This window comes from Dermochelys coriacea, chromosome 12 (assembly GCF_009764565.3).
Source record: "Dermochelys coriacea isolate rDerCor1 chromosome 12, rDerCor1.pri.v4, whole genome shotgun sequence".
NCBI classification, from domain to species: Eukaryota; Metazoa; Chordata; order Testudines; family Dermochelyidae; genus Dermochelys; species Dermochelys coriacea.
The window spans coordinates 22,641,412-22,661,534 of NC_050079.1; the positions used below are offsets into that span (position 1 = coordinate 22,641,412).

Here is a 20,123-nt window from a genome sequence, read left to right on the forward strand (position 1 = left end):
GCTACAGCTCACTTCATCGGATGCATTTGGTGGAAAAAACAGAGGGGAAATTTATATACACACACACAGAGAACATGAAACAATGGGTTTATCACACACACTGTAAGGAGAGTGATCACTTAAGATAAGCCATCACCAGAAGCGGGGGGGGGGGAAGAGGAGGAAAACCTTTCATGGTGACAAGCAAGGTAGGCTATTTACAGCAGTTAACAAGAATATCTGAGGAACAGTGGGAGGGTGGGGTGGAGAAATAATATGGGGAAATAGTTTTACTTTGTGTAATGACTCATCCATTCCCAGTCTCTGTTCAAGCCTAAGTTAATTGTATCCAGTTTGCAAATTAATTCCAATTCAGCAATCTCTCATTGGAGTCTGTTTTTGAAGCTTTTTTGTTGAAGGATAGCCACTCTTAGGTCTGTAATCGAGTGACCAGAGAGATTGAAGTGTTCTCCAACTGGTTTTTGAATGTTATAATTCTTGACGTCTGATTTGTGTCCATTCATTCTTTTACGTAGAGACTGTCCAGTTTGGCCAATGTACATGGCAGAGGGGCATTGCTGGCACATGATGGCATATATCACATTGGTAGATGCGCAGGTGAACGAGCCTCTGATAGTGTGGCTGATGTGATTAGGCCCTATGATGGTATCCCCTGAATAGATATGTGGACAGAGTTGGCAACGGGCTTTGTTGCAAGGATAGGTTCCTGGGTTAGTGGTTCTGTTGTGTGGTGTGGTATGCTGACAGCTTGTGCCACACACTCTCAAAGAATGAAGAACTCAAAGAACTCTCTCACTTGATCAACATCCTCTACAGCAAACAGGGAAAGATTAAGAATGAGCTCTCAAAACTGGATACTCTCATAAAGAACCAACCTTCCACACAAACTTCCTCGTGGCTGGACTTTACAAAAACTAGACAAGCCATTTACAACACACACTTTGCTTCTCTACAAAAGAAAAAGGACACTAAGCTATCTAAACTACTACATGCCACAAGGGGCCACAACAGTGGTTCCCGTAACCCACCCAGCAATATTGTTAATCTATCCAACTATACTCTTAGCCCAGCAGAAGAATCTGTCCTATTTCGGGGCCTCTCCTTTTGCCCCTCCACCCCCACGAACATGATACAGTTCTGTGGTGACCTAGAATCCTATTTTCGACGTCTCAGACTCAAGGAATATTTCCAACACACCTCTGACCAACATATTAACCCACAGAGATCTTCCTACCAACACTACAAAAAGAAGGATTCTGGGTGGACTCCTCCTGAAGGTCGAAACAGCAGCCTGGACTTCTACATAGAGTGCTTCCGCCGACGTGCACGAGCTGAAATTGTGGAAAAGCAGCATCGCTTGCCCCATAACCTCAGCCATGCAGAACACAGTGCCATCCACAGCCTCAGAAACAACTCTGACATCATAATCAAAAAGGCTGACAAAGGAGGTGCTGTCGTCATCATGAATAGGTCGGAGTATGAACAAGAGGCTACTAGGCAGCTCTCCAATACCACTTTCTACAAGCCATTACCCTCTGATCCCACTGAGAGTTACCAAAAGAAACGACAGTATTTGCTCAAGAAACTCCCTGAAAAAGCACAAGAACAAATCCGCACAGACATACCCCTGGAACCCTGACCTGGGGTATTCTATCTGCTACCCAAGATCCATAAACCTGGAAATCCTGGATGCCCCATCATCTCAGGCATTGGCACCCTGACAGCAGGATTGTCTGGCTATGTAGACTCCCTCCTCAGGCCCTATGTTACCAGCACTCCCAGATATCTTCCAGACACCACTGACTTCCTGAGGAAACTACAGTCCATTGGTGATCTTCCTAAAAACACCATCCTAGCCACTATGGATGTAGAAGACCTCTACAGCAACATTCCACACAAAGATGGACTACAAGCCGTCAGGAACAGTATCCCCGATAATGTCATGGCTAACCTGGTGGCTGAACTTTGTGACTTTGTCCTCACCCATAACTATTTCACATTTGGGGACAATGTATACCTTCAAATCAGCGGCACTGCTATGGGTACCCGCATGGCCCCACAGTATGCCAACATTTTTATGGCTGACTTAGAACAACGCTTCCTCAGCTCTGGTCCCCTAATGCCCCAACTCTACTTGCGCTACATTGATGACATCTTTATCATCTGGACCCATGGAAAAGAAGCCCTTGAGGAATTCCACCATGATTTCAACAATTTCCATCCCACCATCAACCTCAGCCTGGACCAGTCCACACAAAGGGATCCACTTCCTGGACACTACGGTGCTAATAAGCGATGGTCACATAAACACCACCCTATATCGGAAACCTACTGACCGCTATTCCTACCTACATGCCTCTAGCTTTCATCCAGATCACACCACACGATCCATTGTCTACAGCCAAGCTCTACGATATAACCGCATTTGCTCCAACCCCTCAGACAGAGACAAACACCTACAAGATCTCTATCATGCATTCCTACAACTACAATACCCACCTGCTGAAGTGAAGAAACAGATGGACAGAGCCAGAAGAGTACCCAGAAGTCACCTACTACAGGACAGGCCCAACAAAGAAAATAACAGAACGCCACTAGCCATCATCTTCAGCCCCCAACTAAAACCTCTCCAACGTATCATCAAGGATCTACAACCTATCCTGAAGGATGACCCATCACTCTCACAGATCCTGGGAGACAGGCCAGTCCTTGCTTACAGACAGCCCCCCAATCTGAAGCAAATACTCACCAGCAACCACACACCACACAACAGAACCACTAACCCAGGAACCTATCCTTGCAACAAAGCCCGTTGCCAACTCTGTCCACATATCTATTCAGGGGATACCATCATAGGGCCTAATCACATCAGCCACACTATCAGAGGCTCGTTCACCTGTGCATCTACCAATGTGATATATGCCATCATGTGCCAGCAATGCCCCTCTGCCATGTACATTGGCCAAACTGGACAGTCTCTACGTAAAAGAATGAATGGACACAAATCAGACGTCAAGAATTATAACATTCAAAAACCAGTTGGAGAACACTTCAATCTCTCTGGTCACTTGATTACAGACCTGAGAGTACCTATCCTTCAACAAAAAAAACTTCAAAAACAGACTCCAATGAGAGACTGCTGAATTGGAATTAATTTGCAAACTGGATACAATTAATTTAGGCTTGAATAGAGACTGGCAATGGAGGAGTCATTACACAAAGTAAAACTATTTCCCCATGTTATTTCTCCACCCCACCCCACCCCAACCCCCACTGTTCTCTGATATTCTTGTTAACTGCTGGAATTAGCCTACCTGCTTGTCACCATGAAAGGTTTTCCTCCTTCCCCCCCCTGCTGTTGGTGATGGCTTATCTTAAGTGATCACTCTCCTTACAGTGTGTGTGATCAACCCATTGTTTCATGTTCTCTGTGTGTGTATATAAATCTCCCCTCTGTTTTTTCCACCAAATGCATCCGATGAAGTGAGCTGTAGCTCACGAAAGCTTATGCTCTAATAAATTTGTTAGTCTCTATGGTGCCACAAGTACTCCTTTTCTTTTTGCGAATACAGACTAACACGGCTGCTACTCTGAAACCTGTCAAAATACCATACCATGCCACCTTTAGTTCCGCACGACTGCCTTCAGAGCTGGGGGGCTGAAGTGTGACTGCTTACCCAGTGCCCAGCTCTGAAGCCAGCAGTGCAGAAGTAAGGGTGGCAATATCATACCATGCCATCCATACTTCTGTGCTGCTACTGGCAGCAGCTTTGCCTTCAGAGCTGGGCTCTTGGCCAGCAGCCATCGCTCTCTGGCTACCCAGCTCTGAAGGCAGCGCTGCCGCCAGCAGCAGTGCAGAAGTAAGTGTAGCAGTACTACAATTCCCCTTACAATAACCTTGCAATTCCCCCACAACTCCTTTTTGGGTCAGGACCCCTACAATTACAACACCGGGAAACTTCATAAACTTCTTAACTAAATAAATAGCTGAAATCATGTAATTTACAATTTTTTAAATCCGATGACTGTGAAATTGACCAAAATGGACAGTGAATTTGATTCGTGTAGTTCTAGCATAACACGCAAATATAGACTTTCTTTAACTCCAAATCTAGGCCCACTCCGAGTCACTTGTAGGACCATGGCCTATACACGCATAGAATGAACAACATGTATAATGTATAACATAATGTTATTAGAATTTCACATGGATGGTTTGTAATAAACTTTTGTTACAGTGTAATTTGCCTTCCCCCCCCTTTTTTTTAAAAAAATCCTTGGTGGGCATTATGTTGTTTATACATAAAGAAAGCTCTATAGCAAAATTTGTTATAGTTCATTTTTAAAACGGTCTGAGGAATTCTTTTTATGACTAAAGAAAGAAATTAAATATGTTTTTGTGACTAATTTACTTTTATTTTTCCACTTTATTTAATTTGCTCACTGAACTGTTTGTGTTCATGTAACCACATAATGTCTTAATCCCTCTGAATTTTTTCATACAATTTTTGGTCTATATAAGGTCATAAGAATGTTGAGAATTTAAAAAAAAAATCTTTTTAGGCAAGTAATAATCTTAAACCAGCTAATAAATTAAGTATTTTGCATGCTCTAGAAACTGAGATTTGGACAGCAGAATAGTATTTAAGAATTACTAAAATACCCATTGATTCTCTGAAGAATAAACATGCCATCTTACATATCTAGAAATTAAACTTGCAAAGTACTCATCAGCAAATGTTAAGTGAGAGTATGGTATGGATAGTGGTTTACACCTGGGACTCCCAATTCAAGACAATAATGTAAACTGTTTAATCTTAATAAAAAGGCATTTTTAGTGTTTCCTCTGTTTAGTATTCTCAATGTTAACAAAATTGTCAATGGAATTTCAAGAGAGTAAATCTTTAATTCAATACTTAGAGAAGTTAATTATATATAAGAAAGGTCAGGTACACTACAAAATTACTGCAATTTGGACTTGAATCTTGCTACTGCTTTTTAACTCAAAACAAAAAATACCAACTACACATGCACATACCATTTAAAATATAAACTTTACATCCAGAATGGCTAAGCACTTTGCAAAAGTATTATCCACATTTTACAGCTGGAGAAACGGACACACAGAAAGAGGAAATATCTTACTCAAGATGACACAACAGATCTATGGCAGATTGGAAAACAGATCATGGGACTCCTGACTCATAGCTGGCTGTTCCAAAATCGAGGACATGCGCCTCCCAAATAGAATAATGTATTGCCTTTAAGATAGGACTACAATAAATTGCATGCATACATTATATTAATATAATTTGCATACATTATTACTGTGACTGCATGCCCAACCAAGGTAACTGCATGTGCAAATATCCAGTTACAAATCTAGCTGATCATTTATTCAAGCAGTTACTGTGAATGAACTGGAAGTCACTGTATCCACATGCACAAATTATGCATGTACTATTTTGCATCACCTGCATGCATATATACAAATTGATCCCTTAAATGTTTCTCTTTGAAATTATATTGCACCCATTTTAATGTCCCCTTTATGTATATAAAAGTAGTTTGTTCTCAGACCTAAATATATGCTTATGGTTAAAGTTTGTATTCAGGCATATGTCTGAAGAACTGGGTTAAAGACTGGCTGGCTGGCTGTTTCAATCTGGATTGTAAACAGAAATTGATTAACACTTCTAGATAGCCAGATGAGTTTGATCGAGATTCTAAATACTACAAGAGCCTGGTGTGCATCAATTGAAAATGTGATTTTTCTAACAAAAATTAATTTGTTAATGAAATTAGTAAGTAAATCTGGTGAAAAATATTCAGATTGACAGGAAATTAAGCAAAGGTGTTTAGAATAAGAATGGGGATTTTATTTCTTATATCTGGAAGTTCAAACAGACTTGCATAAGTAAATAATCCCATGAGTTACTTACCTCATATTGTATTTAGTTCTAACATTAAATGCATAAAGTTCTTGATCATCCCCCAGAATAATAAAGCTGGTGGTATGGAGAAAAACTTCCATGGGATTAAAAAAGTTAAAAAATTTCAAATATGCAATTAAAGGCATTCTAGCATGCTTGTGATCTCTGCTCTGGTTTCCTATTTACAGAGAAGGAAAACTGGCTCAGACTTCCTAGACTAAGACAAGAAAGTATGCAAAATCGAGCAGTCTCTGTGCCAGCTCTTGCTAATCCTCTTCAGTATGGTTTGCTGCTAATTTGTCATGGCACATATTTGCCTTATGTCTAATTAGCGTCAAATTGCAAACTGCTATTTGCTAACAATTTGTTGCATCAATCTGCTTGAAAATCTATAGTTTAGAATTGGATTGCAGCTTATTCTGTCTATCAAAATTCCAATTCACACCATACACAAAATAATACATTATTCCCGCCAAAATGTTCCAATACTTTATTAGACAAAAGGAGCTAGATTTTAAAAGAAAAACTATATTATCATCCTGTATGTTTTTGTGTCCCTTCGCTTAATGCTCCATTTTTAATTTACTGTACCTTATTTACATGGGGAGCTTAGTATGTCAGGACTTGCCCCTTCCTTTTATGTAATCAAATCCCGCTGAAATCTTATAGCCACTACACTGGAATTGGTACATAAAAACCTATCAGACCCATTTTGTGAGGACACAAGAGAAGATCCTTGCATAGCAATTTACATGCCCTAGAACTGGTTATCTTAAAGAATGAGAAAGTTTCAATTAAGGAGCTAGCTAGACTTTAGGAATTAGGTTGATCTCGTCAATATCTAAATGTAGATATTTTAATAAATGAATTAGCAGCTACAGATCATCTGGAATCACTGTCATGAACAACTACTGTAGAGATGTTTTGCATCAAGATATTGACAAACATAATTAAATCTTTCATAACTGATTGGATCTACATCCAAGAGCAAGTCTTCTTAGGCTGTGGTGAGAATAACCTGAGAGCAACCTTCAAGGGTTGGATTTTCAAAAACACTCAGCACTCTCCTAACCCTGCTCCCATCTAAGTCAGTGGTAAAACTCCCATTGACTTCAAAAAGGAACAGAGTTAGGTGAACGCTTAGCACTTTTCAAACTCATCCCAAGTGCTTATATACAGCCAGTCAGAAAGACTGAGGTGACAGGCAGGACACAGTGTCTCAGTTATTGAACCTTAAGGAATGAGAAGGTTCAGTTCTCCTCAGAGAAAGCATTTGCTGTACCCTTAGGTTCTCTTTCCAACGGCAGAAACCTAATTTGAATCTCTATTGGTCACTGCTGCCTCTAAATCATCCTGAAGAAGTATAAAATCAATTTATTCAAAACTGGTGAAAACCAAGTTTACAAAAAGATTTTCAATTTCCAAATTGATTCTGAAAGTCTTTTACTATCTCAGCTTCTGGGCAAGGTAGGGGTGTCACATCAGCCATCTTCAGAGAGATGTGTCCCTTGTGTTCAGAAGGTGATTATAGGTTCTGGCAGTGGCTACAATTTTCTGTGACCAAAAAAACAAAACACAGGAACACAGGGGAAGTGGTGAAGGTGGTCTCATGAAAAGAGTGTAATTATTTAAATAATCTCTGTAGTATGCATCACAAACATCACATTGATACTAATGTCACACCAATACAAATGTGTTCTAGTCATTGGAGTAAATGCACAAGGAGATAAAGTACTGTGGGAGAACAAAGATCTCCTTTATGGAAGTGGGTATCTGTCTTCCTACAAACTAACTCAAACATTGTGTCTATGCGAGAAAGCCCTTGAGAGACAGTTTGAACATGTTAAAGGTGTAAGAATAGTCACCATAAGCAATAGTTCTCAAGGCAGGTGATTGCAAGTGTTCCTGGAATTTGCTGTATGATACAATTACACAGTATTCAAGTTGCAATGGGGGAGGTTTAGATTGGATATTAGGAAAAACTTTTTCACTAAGAGGGTGGTGAAACACTGGAATGCGTTACCTAGGGAGGTGGTAGAATCTCCTTCCTTAGAGGTTTTTAAGGTCAGGCTTGACAAAGCCCTGGCTGGGATGATTTAACTGGGACTTGGTCCTGCTTTGAGCAGGGGGTTGGACTAGATGACCTTCTGGGGTCCCTTCCAACCCTGATATTCTATGATTCTATGATTCTATGAGTATTGTGAATTATGTTTATTTGCAAGAATGTTGATTTCTAACATTTATAGAACTTCCCTTTATTTTTATGTATCTCTTTAAGGGACAGTATATCAGAAACTACATGACTTCTTCATTTTTTAAGATCGTATGTAATGCACTGTGGCTCAGTTGTGTGCATACAAATGGTAATTCAGATTTGCATGTGCAACTGCACCAGCACCCACAATTTTGAGGTTAAAAATCAAAGGTTAGCGTAAGGCCAGCTGAAAATCTGATATACTATACTGTGTTGTAATGCCCTAATGTCACCATAGCTTTCCTTTATTTAGCTTTATGTATTTGATTCATGCTATTTACTTATTCATGATTCCACTTTTTTCACCATGGGTAGCATTAACAGTAGATGTCTTTTGAAGATTGTTGAAAAAAAACAAAAACATACTTTCCCAGATTTGTTCTATATTTTGTCATGTTTTGTTTAAGAGTCAACAGGAATCCTTCTACTGTGGTATTTTTCATTCATATTTTTTAAAGTTATGGGTCAAATTCTGATTCCACAGGAAAAAATGACAAAACACCAGTCGATTTCAATTGGACTAAGAATTTGTCCTACATGAATACAATGTGAATGATGGCAGATAGACAGCACTGGAGAATTAAGACCTCTATTTGTTCATAGGATAGGTACCGCATGGCACTGCCAATGTAGACTTCTCCATTTCAGCCCACCAATCTCTCTCAATCCTGAACTGTTAGGGACGAGATGAGAAAGATAAGGTGGGTGAGGTAATATCTTTCATTGGACCAACTTCTGTTGTAACTGAAGAAGAGCTCTGTGTAGCTCAAAAGCTTATTTTTCATCATCTCTTTCACCAACAAATGTTGGTCCAATAACAAATATTACCTTGTCTCTCTAACATCCTGGGACCAAAACAGCTACAACTAAACTGCAAATAGGGATGAAATTGTAATTCATTCCACTTCAAATCTTAACTTCTCTGCAATGAAGGTGCTGAATGTGATATCATTTTTGAAGCTCTCCACTTGTTCTAATTCTTCCAAGTTTCTCTTACATAAACCTAGAAAACCGAATGATAATCTCAATCGACTTTCAAAGACAGGTCCTCCTTGCTTCCTTCAGTATTCCTTCAAAAAATTAAGCATCTGTTGACCTCTTGGGCCACCTCTTAGTTTTCCAATTCTGGAGAATGAAGTTGTGTTCTCTCATCTTGGCGCAGGAAACCACACTGTGTACCCTGAATTCACCACGGATTTCATGGATATGGAATCCAGAGCATGCCCACTAGAAGCATGAGAACAGCAGCAGATACAGCAAGATGATACACCCTCACTGGGAAAATAGGAACACTCTTCTTGTTAGACCTAAACTGAGCGTGCTTTGGGTCCAGCAGAGCTTATTTATTATATCATCATACAGAAAGCAAGATACATTACTATTTCAATTCTGCCCATAGTAATGTTTGGCTTTTTGCTTGTTTGGTTTTTATTTTTCACTGAAGATGTTAAATGAAGGTTTCACTTCTCTCATAGTAGAATAAAACTCCAGCCTCTCTGTTTTCTATTTCTTGTATTTGAATAAGAAGAGAGACAGATATATTATATACCCATAACCCACAAAGAAGATGAGGGTTGGGAGAGTCACATTTGTGCAATCAGTTAAAAAGATTCCTGAATATAAAATAGCAAAGAAAAAAAGACCTTTAAAAGTATTCAGCATTGACATAATTAAATCTACCATATCTAGGTCAACTGAGGATGCAGGATTTATACACCAATGATTTATTCACAACTTCTGAACAATGCTGTTTTGAAACAAATACAGATGTACTGGTATCAATCTTGCTTTAAATATACTGCTCTGATCTGAAAATCAGCCAAAATATTCCATCGAAATGCTATATTAATTTGGTGTTGAAAGTGTTTCTACTGAAAAAGGTTTCCAGTCAGTCCCAGAACAAAGCATCAAATTTTGAGTTCAGATGGTTTCCCTTAATGAAGTTTTGCAAGATATTCAGTAACAGTCTATGAAAATTGCTCAGGAAGACACATCAGTCTAGTTACATTTGACAGAAAACTGTTTGAGGCTCAGTTGTAACAATCCAGTTACTAAACAAAAATCTCAGTTACAGCCTTAAAAGCCAGCACTACAACCCTAAACTTTTAGCGCCATCTCCTTCCCAGTGCCTCTTCACTGCTTTCACTTAACTGGCAGTAGCAGTAGGTCCTTTATCTTCATTGCAGACCAACCATTTGATGGAAGCATTGCACAGGAATACACAAAACAAGACAGCAGTTACATTTTTTTGGCTTACTCCCACCTCTCTCCACACCACCACCACTACTAGATACTGTTAGCTGTTTAGAATCAAACTTAACTGTGATCCTAAAGCTATTGGGGCAGATATATTGTGAAATTTATTTATATTTGCATCCTTTGCAATGTGTGGCATATTACCTGTTATAAAAACTTATTTTATTTCATATTATAACATGCTTGTAAAATGTGTGTTGCCCCCTCCTGTAAAGGCTAGCCCATGTGAAGGCTACAGCCTTCTGAAGCAGTAAAGGCTCCAGTTCTTCAATCCCCAGATTCAAACGCTGCTGATGCTATATATTGGGGATGTTGCACTTTCTGTATATTTGTTGCTTAAAAGAAAAAAACACAATTGCATTTTCAGCCAAGCACCCTGACTAACTGCAAAATCTAATGGGAAGTATTATTTTAAATCCCAGGTGAGATTTTTGAACTATTAATGGGAGCAAATTTGTTTAAAGAAGGAGAAAAAAAACCTTGTATGATGGCGTAGTACTCAAACCCAACATGAACCTGTAAACATGCTTTTCTCTCCTGGCTTAAAAAAAAAGACTCTCGGAGCTGTACATGACAATTATCTATATGCTTTTCTTGGTCTAATAAAGCAAACGATTGCATACTTCTTTCCTGGTCTAATTCAGATTCTAATGAATGCTTCTCAGTTGGTCAAATACAACACAAGCCTATACATGCTTTTTTCCTGGTGAACTAGAACACTCTATAAATGATACAAAAAGCATACTTCTCTCCTGGGTATACTTGTATACAAAGGAAGAAGCAACATAGCCTAGAAAGTATGTTAATTTTGTGTGGGAATTTTCTTCCACAATTAGCAGAAGATAAATAAAATTTTCAAATACAGCCATATCAAATTGCACAACACATTGGCATGTGTGGGGTTTGCATGCAATAAAAGGAGGAATTGGAGATGAAAGTTATTTCTGCAATCTAAGTAATGAGAGAGAACCTTGAAACACTGATAGAGAAGGAAGCATTTTCATTAGGTATGTTTCACTTTCTTCTTCGGTACACTGATCCTCCTACAGTAGATGTGTGTTCTTACATGACATATTTCCACTTTCCCACTGAAGTGCTTGTGATTCTTGAATGCTGTTTGTTGTTATTGTTTTTCTTCCCCGACACTATGCACCAATTTTTAACCTTTTCAGTAACCAAGTGACACTTCTGGGACATTACAGTATTCCTGTCAAAATGTCTGGTCTGCAACAATAAACTTTACATTGATGTCTTGCTTTTCTAGAATAATTACACTGTACCTTAAATGTTAGCCTATTTACTATTTGTGCAAAAAGATGACAATAAAATCAATTGAACACAATTCCCAACTGTGCATCAAAATCTTTTGCAATGTTAATGGATTAGCATTAGAGAGGTGCAAGATCATTTTGTCTCAGTGCTTGGGCTGGCACATAATATGCACTTCCTCAACTTATTAACCCTTATCTGCTGAATTCATCTGTTCTGAAACTTAGTTTAAGCTCCCTGTATGTGTCAGGTTTCCTTTTTTTAAGCGAAGTCCTGGGAACCTGCACATCGATCAATAGGTATATGATGAAGGAACTTGGTCCTGCTATCTATGACCAGTGGCTATGTTTTTTCAATGATTCCACAGAAGTCAAAAACTCAACAAAGCGAATCGCGGATGCTGTAAAGGGAGCATGCTGCTCATGTCTGTGACCACTGTATGCAAAGCTTGGCATTAGTCACCGCCAGGCCGCCTCTGACAGCCCTGAAGTGAGGGAGATTAATGTGAGGCAGGGGCACTTTATTATTGTCATTCTGTTCTTTCACACTCTGCCTCTGACTTTCAATTTTGCTCCAGAATTAATTGTCTGCTCCCTACAGTATGACTGATGTAGAAGGATACAAGTAACATAGGCACCTGCTTCTGGCCTTGACAATCTGACTCGATGTTGCAGGATGTATTGTGTACGGTCAAATTCAGGGACAGACGGGCATCTTTCAAAGAAATCAGCCAATGTTTCTTTTGACTTCAATCAGATTTGACTGTAGATTATCCTTTTCTAAGAACAATTTTTCCTTGTAGAGATGCTAACAAAATGCCAGTACCATTATTAAGTACCACACATGATACTGTTACTCTGTTTTGTGCAGCCTTATATGAGACCTTTCATTTCTGGGCTTTTCTTTTTTCTGTTTGAAAGTAGTAAATTAGTAATGCAGCATTGTTAAATCCCTACTCTCTCAGATTTAAGCATTGCTGTGAGAATATCATATACAGTATCTCTGACAATAAAAAATACATGACTATGTAACTTTGTATCATTTCCTATTTACTGCACTAACAGTTCCAAAGCAAATTACACAAAAAGTAAGACAAATATTTAAAGATGCCATATCTGTATATCAGACTTCAAATTATCAGTGGCACAGCAAGATCAAAAAACATCTTTACTAGAGAACCGAGGTTTGAGCTTTTAGGAGTCAAAAATAAATGCCTTTCTACAAGAACCACAAATCTGTCAGTCTATTTTTATTAGCTTAACCTCCATTGGTGGAGATGGCAGCACAGTTTATTGTGTAGCAGAACATGCAACTTCACATTTATTTTCCACCATACAATGATCACCATTATATTGTCTGCATTTATCAGCAGTCAACAGACACTGGAACTGTGAAATGCTGAAATGAACCCTGTTCTTAGAATAGGAAATAGCTGTGTTAACTATGTTGGTAAAGTTTTCCTTTTTCATGGGGACCACTGAACCCCTAAGTGTCCTTTAGTATTTTCATTGGGGTTTTATTATATATTGGTCATAAGGGTAATATCCCTTTGGATGACACACAACTGAGAAATCATCATCTAATTAAAGCAGAGATGATGGAATGATATCAGACATTCCATTGTTTAATGTTACTCCATTAATGCATTTTTTTCCTGTGAGGATTTCACAAATTTCCTCCCAAACACACTGCCCAAGTAGAACTTGCAATAAATTATTGCAGCTTTAACTCATCACTACTTCAATATGATCATGGTATTATGTTAAAGGGTACAGAAATATATAATATGCTGAACTGTCTCTACAGTTGATACCAGAGGGAAAATTACCACCACTCAGTGAAGAAGATCCAACCTCATTACACTAATGATATATCATGATGGGCAAAATGTGAAAAATAACTAGTTGCTTTTAGGAAAAAAAGGCTGCTTTTCCCACTTGCTTCCTTTTACAGACTCCCATAAAAAGTAGATTTTAGGATGCATTTCAACTTCCCTGAGAAACACCAAAAGCCCTAAGAAACTCTGTCTCTTTAAAAAGAAGGTGTATGAGGAAACATTGTAATATCCTTCAAACCTGACATTAAGTGTTCAAATGTTACTTAAGCAAAGTGTGAGCAATTAAATTAATCAATCTTCCCAGCCATGTACTGAACAGATGTTCAATAAATTCTCTCTGCTTACTGTGTGGGGGGAAGGAAGTCCACTTTTAGCTGTCCTTCAGTGATGACATCCCTCAGCCTGTCCTTTCACGAGGCCTCATGGGCCACTATCAGGCGGTTCTGCTGTGTTGTTTCTTTATTATAAATAACTACAGGCCACCTGGACTACGTGCCGTACCTGGAAGCTTAGGTTTAATGATCCTTCAGGCTACATCCTCAGCTCTCTCTTGATCCCAGATAATGGGACTGATGGGAATGGCAGAGGAGTGACGGATGGCAGTGACGGATGACTCCAGACAAACATGTGCTGACAACTCATGAATATGGGGCAAAAATGTCAAGATAAAAAATACTTGCTTGACTTTCAAAGTTTCTTGATGAAAAAAATATATGGGATCCAGATCTTCTATGTTGCTGTATATTTTTTTTCTTTACTACTAAGTAACTTTGTCAGGCAGAATTGTAGAAAGTATTATCTGAGTATCTCAAGTCTGGCAAGAAAACAATAGAGAAAGTAGAATTTCTACGATTTAGAAGTGCAACCATGTTCAAGGTCTGTATTATATAAACATGCACATGAACATATGTGGTCTTGAATGTTAACTGGCTGGCAGCCACAATCATGCATTGCATAGTTTTTTAAAACCAACTAATCAGGTTCTCATACCCTGCTTATCACTATGGTATCTAATTACCTGCAAATAACCTCATCCTGAACCTGGAAGGGTCACTCTGTTACCTCGATCCCTCTTGTTATGCCCAGTTAAGCAGTGGGGCCAGTGCTTAATAAAATTATGCCTTAGGAGTTCTGTGAAGTAATATATTGCCTACTAAAGTAGCTCATACCACCAAATCCATTTCAGGATCACAGATCCCAATGAGCTAAAGGTCAAGTTTATTCATTAAGCAACATAGTCTTCACACAACAAATACTTTTGAGAAAGATAATATACTGATGTGTCTCCTGGTCTTAACTTTTTACATGTTAATACCAATTGGGATCAAATGAGTCGACTGATATTCAAATGTAATGGTTAAAATTTCTGCACTGCAGATATACAACTTCAACCTTTTGAATGCTGCCATTCCATATATGGACTTTATCCACATTTTAACAAGGCTTTAAAATCTGCAAGATTAAGCTGGTATTTTATGTAGAACTGCCTGCTTTTTATGATATCCTGACATGTTGTACAACATTTGTGACTATATTGATCCTTATAAATTCAGCATCTATATATATTCATGAAAAGTATCTGCCCTCTCCCATTCCCCACTCCATTTCCCCCATTCAGTACACAGTATAATCCAGGGGTATTTTTTGCTCCTGTGACTTGCACAATAGTAAATAGGCAACAGAGTAATATTTTAATATTAGGGCTGTTGATTAATCACAATTAACTAAAAACAAATAAATGCAATTAAAAAAATCAATCATAATTAATTGCAGTTTTAATCACATTGTTAAACAATAGAATACCAATTGACATGTATTAAATATTTTTGGATGTATTTCTACATTTTCAAATATATTGATTTCAATTACAACACAGAATACAAAGCGTATACTGCTCACTTTATATTATTTTTAATTATAAATATTTGCAATGTAAAAATGAAAAAAACAGTATTTTTCAGTTCATCTCATACAAGTACTGTAGTGCAGTCTCTTTTATTGTGAAAGTGCAACTTACAAATGTAGATTTTTTTTTTGTTACATGACTGCACTCAAAAACAAACCAATGCAAAACTTTAGAGCCTACTAATGCACTCAGTCCTACTTCTCATTCAGCCAATCACTAAGACAAACAAGTTTGTTTACATTTACGGGACATAATACTGCAACTTCTTATTTACAATGTCACCAAAAAGTGAGAACAGGCATTCACATGGGACTTTTGTAGCCGGCATTGCAAGGTCTTTACGTGCCAGATATGCTAAACATTCATATGCCGCTTCAGCCACTATTCCAGAGGACATGCTTCCATTCTGATGACACTCGTTAAAAAAAATAATGCATTAATTAATTTGTGACTGAACTCATTGGGGAGAGAATTGTATGTCTCTGGCTCTATTTTACCTGCATTCTGAAATATATACCTGAAATATATTTCATGTTATAGCAGTCTCAGATGATGACTCAGCACATGTTCATTTTAAGAACACTTTCGCTGCAGATTTGACAAAATGCAAAGAAGGTACCAATGTGAGATTTCTAAAGGTAGCTACAGCATTCGACCAAAGATTTAAGAATCTGAAGTGCCTTCCAAAATCTGAGAGGGACGACGTGTGAAACATGCTTTTAGAAGTCTTAAAAGAGGAACACTCCAATGCGGAAACTACAGAACCCGAACAACCAAAAAAGAAAATCAACCTTCTACTGGTGGCACCTGGCTCAGATGATGAAAATGAACATGCATTGGTTCACACTGCTTTGGATTGTTATCGAGCAGAACCCATCATCAGCATGGAAGTATGTCCTTTGAATGTTGGCTGAAGCATGAAGGGACATATGAATCTTTAGCGCACCTGGAATGTAAATATCTTGCGACGCTGGCTACCTCAGTGCCATGAGAACACTTTTTTTCAGTTTCAGGTGACATTGTGAACAAGAAGTGGGCAGCATTATCTCCTGCAAATGTAAACAAACTTATTTAAGCGATTGGCTGAACAAGAAATAGGACTGAGAGGACTTGTAGGCTCAAGTTTTACTTTTTTATTTTTGAATGCTTTTATTGTTTTGTACATAATTCTACATTTGTAGGTTCAACATTCATGATAAATAGATTCCATTACAGTACTTAGATTAGGTGATTTGAAAAGCACTATTTCTTTCATATTTTACAGTGCAAATATCTGTAATAAAAAATAAAGTGAGCATTGTACACTTTGCATTCTCTGTTATAATTGAAATATATTTGAAAATGTAGAAAACATCCAAAAATATTTAAATAAATGGTATTCTATTATTAACAGTGCAATTAATCATGTGATAAATCACAATTATTTTTTTATCACGTGATTAATCGCAATTAATTTTTTTTAATCGCTTGGCAGTCCTATTTAATAATGTTACAGCTTAGCAGCATTTTTAAGAATTGAAATGTGCTTAAAATCCACACTAAAGAAACATTAGGGTTCCTCCACGGATTTTACTCTTGATGATTCTCCCCCAGTTAAACCGATTATAAATCCAGCAGGGGTAAAATGCACTCTCCTCACACCTAGGACAGTTATATGTCTTCATGCCCTTATGTTTGCCTGACTTCAGAGACGAGCCTTCTTATGTTTCTTCATGCTTTTAATCTGAAACAAATGATTGCAGGGAAAAAAGCATTATCACCTTGGCGAGGCATCAGGAGTATAAAAAAAAGAAGAAAGGGTCTGTGGGCAAATTCATCTTCCACTGCTACAATCAATCTCTCACCTAAAGAAATACACAATAACTAGGCAGGAAAGGGCCAAGATTTATGGCCTAGAAACATCTACACTGACCAGCATACACCTAGCCTTCTTGGCTCCCTCCTTGCCAGAATGGCTCTTTCTAACAGTTACAATGATATACTGTCTCTCCCTACTGTTTTACAAGTACATTAGCTTTATTTAATGAGATCTCTGAGTAATTTAACAGATGTATATAGGACATAAGACTAGGAAAACTCTTGCTACTTGAATACTTTTGCCAAGGTATTCCAGGGGTAGCTAATCTACAGTGCTGTGTTATATTTTTTTAAACAGAAGTATTGGAATTTTGGGAAGGGTTTTAAAAATCATTATAATAGAAATGTTATATTAGAATCAAGTAGAATAGTTCCATATTCATATTTTCTTGTATTCAGCCCATAAAAATCAGGATACATGTAGTTACTTTAGATCTTCAAAACTACTTACATATTAAAAGGCCCGAGAGAAATTCAGAATCAGAGATGAATATATTTGTTAAATCTCCCTTCCTGTGCTCCCCCACATATTCAACACCATGTCCCAAGGGGGAAAAAACAGATACTTTCATTTTAAAAAAGGAGAGAGCGAGAGAGAGATTCACCTTTAAAGTATAAGATGACTGGCTAAGTCTATAAGAAAACAAAGTACAGTGTTCAGGAACTTTATTTAATTCATTAACCATAATTAATAATTACTATAATACTGATAATAGTTCTGCTTACCATTATAGAAATTATTCTGTTTCTGGGCAGGAGGCAAGTGTTTAAAATGGTTATTTTCTTCCAAGGCTGGTTTTAAATAATGCACTATTCCAGTGAGGTATAACAGGGAAATGATAGTCACATTAATTTAAAAAAAATAACTTTAATAATACTGAGGAGGTGGTAGTGGGAAACTGCCTGTTTAAGATAACAAATAAAATGACTATTTTTATAAAAGGGACAGGATGGGGTATCAGTATCAGATTCAAGTATCAGACGTGTATTTTTAAAACAAAGCATCTAAAATATTTATACAGTATGTTGCTGTTTCTTTATATGCTATACTTTTAACATAATTAAAACTGGAGCATGGCCCTAGATGCAGTAAATGACTGCAATGAACTGCATTTAAAAAAAAAAAAAGATTCAACAACTCCAAATTCCACCCAGTGGTGAAACCAGCACTAATTGTGTTTAGTGGCATTTTTCTGTAAATAATATATAGTCTCATTAAATGGAGAGTTTATTTTAGTTTTAAAATATATTTCTTCTTTAAATTCTTTTAGGCTAAAGAAAGGGGAAAAGGATAAAAGTGCTATTTACTATTCTGGCAAAGTGTTCAGTGTCTTTCTAGCTTGGAGGGTATTGTGTTAACCTTGAATTAGGCCATAAACCATAGTTCTAGCACATTTAGACCCTGTTACCTACGAAAGTTCAACACATTTACAACATGCAGGTGACAGCAGATGTGTCTCATATTTAAAACACAATTACATGTATATCTGATCAAAGTAAACATACAGAACAGTATTCCAAAGACTATATCATATTTTATACACGGCTAATCCTTACTAAGAATGTAGGAAACCTGATGTAGTTGGTTTAAAATATGAAACTTTCATAAAGACCTGAAACACTGCCAAAATTATTATGAAATTATCACTAGTGCCCGTCTAAACTTATAACTAGAAATCAAGCATGCACAAAGCCACTGCTGACCAAAAAAGGGTGTGGGGGGGGGGGAATGTGGGGAAAGAGGAGGAGGAGGAGGAGGAGAAGAAGAAAAAGCAGAAGAAGAAGCTGGAACAGAACAAATTCATTGCATGAAATTTCATTTCTTGAGAGCTATACATCAAGTTGTATTTGTTTAATGAGGTTGACACTAGAAAGATGTATAGAACATGTCAGACACCCAGTACCAGTGCGTTCTGGGAAAAAGATAACATCTGAGAATCTGACCACTCACTTCGTCTTCTAGCCAGACTTCTCTATCTACTGGTTCTTCGGGGGATTATAAATGAGAGGGCAGAAGGAACAAGGAGCAAAATAATGAAAAACACACACAAAAAGAAAAATTATAACATTGTAGAGCAAAGTAAAGCCAGATTTACTGACCTCGCAACTACATAATCAAGAGAAAGTTATCACTGTAGAAACTTTTACTAAGCATAATGATCTTAAATAACAAGGGAGTTCTATGAAATTTACAGCACTTTTAAGATATGCAAATTGAATGCAAGGTATAGACATAAGGGTAATTAATTGTAAATCTAAGAATAATGTTTCTTTGTCAGGGCTGTCTCCATGTTGTGGAATACATTTTAATGTGCCTTAACTGTGAATATTTCTTAAGGGCTGGTCTAATTATAAGATATTCAGAATTTCAAAATAGTAGTTACTCTTATCCTTTAATGTAGCTGCTATAAAGTTTCATAACAGAATTTACTGATTACATGAAAATATTTTATTTTAATTTTTAAGGATAAAGCACTTGTTTAAAAGTCCATGCACTCAGAGTTTGTCTTTAGAAGTAACAATATGACAGAAACAGTTTTTTCCTAAAGCATGCGGATTTTATTTTCTTTTTTGAAAAGGGGAGGAGGAAGGAAACTGGTAAGGGATCAAAATAACTAACTAGGCACGTCTAGTTCTGTTTCATTTTTTTAATATCATTATGTTACTTTTATGTTTCTGTGAACATAATAGTACAAAACATAATTATATATTTACATTATTTACTTCACTTTCCATATATTATTTTGTAAGCCATTCACGTTGCAATAATTAAGGTGAACATTTCCATTATAATGGGACTATAAAAATTCA

General features: G+C 37.3%; 1 long non-coding RNA gene across 1 annotated transcript in view; it reads right to left on the reverse strand.

Moving 5' to 3' along the window:
* Positions 1 to 12,747: 12,747 nt before the first annotated feature.
* LOC122456312 overlaps positions 12,748 to 20,123 on the reverse strand; it is a 77,764-nt gene continuing 70,388 nt past the window's right edge. The window contains exons 3-4 of the long non-coding RNA XR_006275164.1: positions 17,097 to 17,178; positions 12,748 to 14,363 (exon numbers count right to left, since the gene is read on the reverse strand). This is a non-coding gene — a long non-coding RNA (uncharacterized LOC122456312). The remainder of the gene's footprint in view (positions 14,364 to 17,096; positions 17,179 to 20,123) is intronic.